Below are 6,212 nucleotides of genomic sequence, written 5' to 3'. Positions count from 1 at the left end.
ACCCCCCGGTACGTGTGGATGGGTGGCCTTATTTGGAAATAGGATCTTTGCAGGTATAAACGTGTCAAGAAGAGGTCATCGGAGTGGACCTTCATCCAGTATGACCGTTGTCCTAATAAAAAGACAAAACGTCAGGTGAAGACAAGGACACACAGCGAGGGTGACACGTGACAATGGAGGCAGAGATGAGGCGGTGCAGCTGGCAGCCAAGGAGCACTGAGGATGGCCAGCAACCTCGGAAGCTGGAAGGGGCAAGGAAGGGTTCCACCCAGAGTCCAGAGGGACCGTGGCTGCGCAGACACCTTGAGTTTTGGCTTTGGCCTTCAGAACAGCCAGGCACTAAATCTCTGGTTTTTTTTTTTTTTTGTTTTTGTTTTTAATGTTTTTTTTTTTTTAATGTTTATTTATTTTTGAGACAGAGAGAGACAGAGCATGAACGGGGGAGGGTCAGAGAGAGAGGGAGACACAGAATCCGAAACAGGCTCCGGGCTCCGAGCTGTCAGCACAGAGCCTGACGCGGGGCTCGAACTCACGGACCGTGAGATCACGACCTGAGCCGAAGTCGGACGCTCAACCGACTGAGCCACCCAGGCGCCCCTAAATCTCTGTTGTTTTAAGCCACCCCGTTTGTGGCACTGCAGCCCTAGGACACTGACTGACACAGCATGGTTGTGACCTGGAGTAGCAGCAGAAAGGCAGCGCCTGTGGCCTTGAACATTGGGAAGGAAGAGGTTTGTGGAACATGCTACTCATGCTGCTTGTTTCATACTCTTGCCCAAGATTAGTTCAGCATGAGAGATTAACTGAGAAGTGCAGGACTGGATGTGAACCAAGTTCACACGATAAGAGACCAGTTCATTCGTTCATTTATTTGTTCGTTCATTCGACACACGCTCTCAGTGAGTGCCCAGCACGTGACAGGTGCGTGGTACATCCTTCTTTCTCTTTGCTTGACTCCCCTTTGGAAATGCAAGCTGACCCTGCATAGGATCAGCCGGGAGGAAGTGAGAGAAGAAAGCAGCTTCCCAAGAAGCTTGCGTATCGAGTGCAAAGGGGGTGAATCCTTCCACGGCAAACATAAGCCCACCAAGAAGGGGAGTTCGGTCAACAGGAACACAGGGCTCAGAAAATTCAGTATTTCGAGATATTTGACGTCAGAAAGAAAAGTTTTTTGAAATGTTCAGTAGGGAAAAAGACGTGAGGAAAAACATTATCAGCTGTTCTCGGTTAGACGGTTATTTGTACTTGTGTCCTTAATAAAAAAGAAATATAGATTTAGAGGTCGGATATGTAGAGATTTTAACTTACATACACTTGTAATTGCTCAATTTTTGACCAGACTTTAGTTTGTGGTTTCGGGTTCCCAGCAAAATTGAGCCGAGGTAGAGATTCCCCGTAAACGTCCTGCACTCCCACACACCTAGCCTAGGCCCCTCATTCCAAACATCCCCAACAAAGGGTGCATTTGTTACAACCGAGGAAAACACATCGAGGTGCCCTCATCATCCAGACTTCACCTGAGGGTCACTCTTGGTGATGTGCATTCTAGGGGTTTGGACAGATGTGCAATGGCAGGTACCTGATAACTGTGGAATCATACACAACATTTTCATTTTCCTACACATCTTCTATGCTCTGTCTGGTCATCCCTTCTTCTCCCCTAACCCCTGAAATCACCTGATCTGTTTACTGTCTCCACAGTTGTGCCTTTTCCAGTATTGTGTATGTTACTAGTCTGAACAAGGCAAGGAAGCAAGGCCATACCCAACGCAAAGTGAAACTTTTATAACAGTTGGTATTATATTAAACAAAATGTATTTAAGCTCTGCTCACAATAAATTTTTATAATGCAGGATAATGATTGCACACTACCACATGAGAAATAAATTGAGGCTAAATTTTTAAAATGTGTGTGTGTGTGTGTGTGTGTGTGTGTGTGTGCATGTCTGTACTCGTATATATGGCTCATAAGGATTTGTTTCCTTTTCTAATTATTTTAAACAAACTTGTTTAGGAAAAAAAATATCTGGGGTAAAGGAATGTTAAGCTTTTCTAAAGCATCCCAACAACTAGTTTCAAGTTTTTGCTACTTTAATTTAAGACATTTGTGCATGTGGTTAATTTAGGCCCATTATGTAAATATTACTTAATCTTATTGTTTTTTTGGCTTTCTGCTCGATATTTATTTTCAGATACCACCACAGATGTTGATTGCTTCCATAACTACTTTCTAAAAATTGAATGTAAAACTTGAGTAGTAGAAAAACGTGTAGAAGGAAATACAGATTTACAACAGAAATACCACTGACTTTAGTAAAGTCCAAAAATACGGATTCTTGTTCGAGATTCCTTCACGTGATTATCTTCCTAATAAGATTTCCTTACATGGGTGAACATCACTTGCAAATAACCTTTTTGAATTTCCCTCTTTTCTTTATTGAAATCTTTGCCGTCGAGAAGATATGAGCCTAAATTCTAACACGATTATTCCCTTTCTTGGGAGAACATTTATTATATCTTAATACTTAATGAGACTCAGTCTGCTTATTAGCTATATCCTAAAAGTTATATCTGAAATGGCCTGTACGTTAGCTTGACTTCTGGACAAACTGTGTTTAAACTCAAGATCTACCTGAATGCTTATTTTTCTGCAGCATTTATGGGATACCTTTGTGCTTCTTAGTTCCTCGTGATGACATCACTGTAACATAGTAACATAATTTCCACTACGCATTTGATGGAGTCAATGAAGGCAAGGCCAATGATTTGCTGGTTCTAACACTGTTATAATCAAAATGTGTGTGTACTTGTACCTATAGCTTGTTACTATAAATCATTTGTCACAGATCCTAAAGCTCAAAAAGGATGTCTTTATGCTAGGGAATGCATTTTTTTTTTCAACGTTTTTTATTTATTTTTGGGACAGAGAGAGACAGAGCAAGAACGGGGGAGGGGCAGAGAGAGAGGGAGACACAGAATCGGAAACAGGCTCCAGGCTCCGAGCCATCAGCCCAGAGCCCGACGCGGGGCTCGAACTCACAGACAGCGAGATTGTGACCTGGCTGAAGTCGGACGCTTAACCGACTGCGCCACCCAGGCGCCCCGGGAATGCATTTTTATATGCACTTAAACATGATTTTTTTTTATGCGCGAGGATGCATTTTACTAAACATTGCTAAAACATTCCTTAATTGTTATATTTTTCCATCTCCTAGTAATGTGTTTAATGGAACATTATCAAATTAAAATGTTATCATAGGGTTTGGCTAAAAAAAATAAGTAAAATAATAAACAGCAAAGTATTTAGTCACAAGGATATTTTCCAGCTTTTCAGCTGATAAAATAAGGAAGCCTGGAAAGTAGATTAAGAAAATAATCAAAAGTATAAAAATAACAATACACATACGAGAAGAATTCCACATTCCTGGACCAGCGTGGACTCTCATTTTAACAACCATCCAGCCTGAAAGACAAAGTGTCAAGCTGATGAAGGATGAATAGTTGCCCCGTCACTGCGGAACTCACTTCTGCCGTCTATTGCCACAAACCATCACACCTTGAAAAACAAGTCTGTCTTTCTCCAAAGTAAACCAGCACCTTCAGGGGCACCTAGCTCAGTGTGCGTCCAACGCAGATGCCCAGGTGCCCGGGGCAAGACTCTCATTATTCTTTAATTATCCCCAGTTCAGAAATTTTGGTAGACCACTGCTTCCTACGCAACTTTGAAATAATGCTAATGACCATGGAAATTATTATACACTACAAAATGCTCTTATACTCGGAAGGATTTTATAGCCTTGTATTATTTCTCCTCGCAGCCCTCTGGCGTTGGGCGAAACTTCCAGCTCTGTGGAACAGCCGAGGAGACCGAGCAGGGAGGAAATCACTCCCGTGTTCAAGGTCTATGGCCAGGGGGTCCTAAGCCAGGACCGGCTCTGCCGTCTGGGTGGGAGGGCACACTGCGGATCGGTGTGTGGTCTGCACGGAGGAGTCCCCCAAGTATCCAGGAGAGATGTTCCCCCTGCGGCTGCTGTGGGAACCCTCCCCAGCCCCCTTGAACCCACGTCTGCCCCACAGTGGGGGGGGGGGTGTCTGAATCTTCGCACCAGGTCTGGTGGCGGTGAGGGCGTTGTGTTGCCAGACAGAGAGTTAGTCACAGAAGGATGACGAAACGGCCGTGTAGAGGATCTCAGGTCTCTCAGGAGTCAGGGAGGGGCACATGCCTCTTCTTGGTTTCACAACAATTTTGGACAAGAATCTTCCTGTCCATTTCACCTTTTATGCTGCCTCTCCTCCCAAACCATCATTCTGCATAGTTTAAGTATCTCTCATACTGACATTCAGCAAGGCAGGGAGCCGGGTCTTCGCAAAGCAGAGCAACAGCGAGGGTGTTTGAAAGATGAACGATGCCTTCTTCTTGCTTTGGGGTCAGCAGAAGCTGTGGCTTCTGTGTAGTTTGGAGAGATTCTCCAGGCCAAGCCGGCCCCCCCCCCCCCCCCAGCAGGTCCTGTCATGGGTCACTCCTGGGAGAAAGCATCTTTCCCCTTCTCTGTCCTGCCTATGGCGGTGGTACAGTGCCTGTCGGACGGAGGGATGAGCGTCTCAGTGCGTGAACACTTCCCCCTGCAGAGCCATAAAGGCCACGCGCAGACCCGCTGATGACCGCACCCTGACAGCTCACGGAAGATCGCCGCAACGCCCGTTCTCGCCGGGTGTTTAGCTAATGTCGCTGTCCCTATATCAACTCTCTCCACAGCTCTTTATTGAGAGACTCTTAAGTAGAGCATTTTTCTAGGTCTTGTGAGGAGTAAGGATTAAAAAGAAGGATTTGACCCTCAAAAACGTATATTTAGGTAAGGAGAGGGGACATACCTAAGAACCGGAAGAAGTGAAATTGAATAATACCGTGTGATAGAGTATCAAGATGCGAGGGTGCCATCGCACACGTAGGTGTGATGGTGGGGTGCGTGATAGGTGGCTGGCTGGCGGATCGAGTGAATTTTTGGCTTTTCCCACCTCCGAAGCTTCTACCCTTTGCATCTTCACAGCGACTGGCCTTGGCAGTTACTTGTTTGTAGTACTTCCCACAGAGACATGATTTTCAAAGAAGACAAAGAAGGCTAACGCGGGCTTTCGCTCAAGCGCGAGGCCGGAAGAAAGGCACCTTTCTCCTCCTCCAATCTCCTCCCAAACCTTTCCTGGTTTGAGACTCAACCTGCCGAGGCCTGAACGGCGGATTTGGTTCCTCTGCGTTCCTGCAAGTAATTATGAGAGGCACCCAAACCCCACGTGGGTGTCTAGAAACACCCTGAGACTCAACACGTCCCAAACGACTCGGGGAGGGTCTCCAAGGACCCCTTATCTCAGTAAATGAACTAAGGACTTGTCCATCTTTCGGACCAGAAGTCTCAGCCTGTCTGCCCGCTAACTTCCCTGCCTCCAACTCTTCCCCAAGTCCTATTGGTTTTGACTTCCAGGAATTACCTATTTTCTTCTCTTCTCCCCACAAGCGGTCCCCCTCTGTTGCCTGGATGCCTGAAATGGTTTCGCTGCACCCATTTGCCTTCTTTGCGTCTTTACCCAGTGGCTGGACATGTTCAAGATACTCATCTCATGGCGTCACCCTCACGTGCAAAGCCCTCTGTGGTTTCCCTTTGCCCCTGAGGTGGCCAGGCAGGCCCACGGTCATCTGCCCCTGCTTTCTTCTCAGGCCCCTTCATCTTTGTTCTCCAGGCACACTGACCTCCGGGTCCACATTCAGGCCCAGGGGTGACTCTGAAGCTTTGTGACACAATATCCTCCCTGCTCTGAATGCGGCCACCCCAGCCTTGCCTCATGGCAAACTCCTTTCATCCTTCATGTTAGGCCCATCAACATGCTCCCAGTCCAGGCCACAGCCTCCTCTTATGCATATTTAAAACAATTTTTTTAATGTTTATTTATTTTTGAGAGAGAGAGAGAGAGAGAGAGCACGAGCAGGGGAGGGGCCGAGAGGGAGGGAGACACAGAATCCAAAGCAGGCTCCAGGCTCTGAGCTGTCAGCACAGACCCGGATGCGGGGTTTGAACCCACAAGACGTGAGATCATGACCTGAGCAGAAGTCTGACGTTCAACCTACTGAGCCACCCAGGCGCCCCCATATTTTTTTATTTGTGGCAATTATTATAGCTTATAAGCATGTGTGACCATTGATCAATGTCTGTTGGTCCATG

General features: G+C 46.3%; 1 long non-coding RNA gene across 1 annotated transcript; it reads right to left on the bottom strand.

The window, feature by feature from the left end:
- Positions 1-899: 899 nt before the first annotated feature.
- Positions 900-5,719, bottom strand: LOC122199573. Its single transcript, XR_006193568.1, has 3 exons — positions 5,485-5,719; positions 3,407-3,463; positions 900-1,252 (listed from the first exon to the last, which is right to left on the bottom strand). It is a non-coding gene; the product is annotated as an uncharacterized LOC122199573 (long non-coding RNA).
- Between the last annotated feature and the right edge of the window lie 493 nt (positions 5,720-6,212).

The sequence above is a fragment of the Panthera leo genome, chromosome A1 (genome assembly GCF_018350215.1).
Source record: "Panthera leo isolate Ple1 chromosome A1, P.leo_Ple1_pat1.1, whole genome shotgun sequence".
Lineage (NCBI taxonomy): Eukaryota > Metazoa > Chordata > Mammalia > Carnivora > Felidae > Panthera > Panthera leo.
Note: the sequence above shows the minus strand (reverse complement) of the source record. Positions and strands in the feature narration are given on the sequence as shown.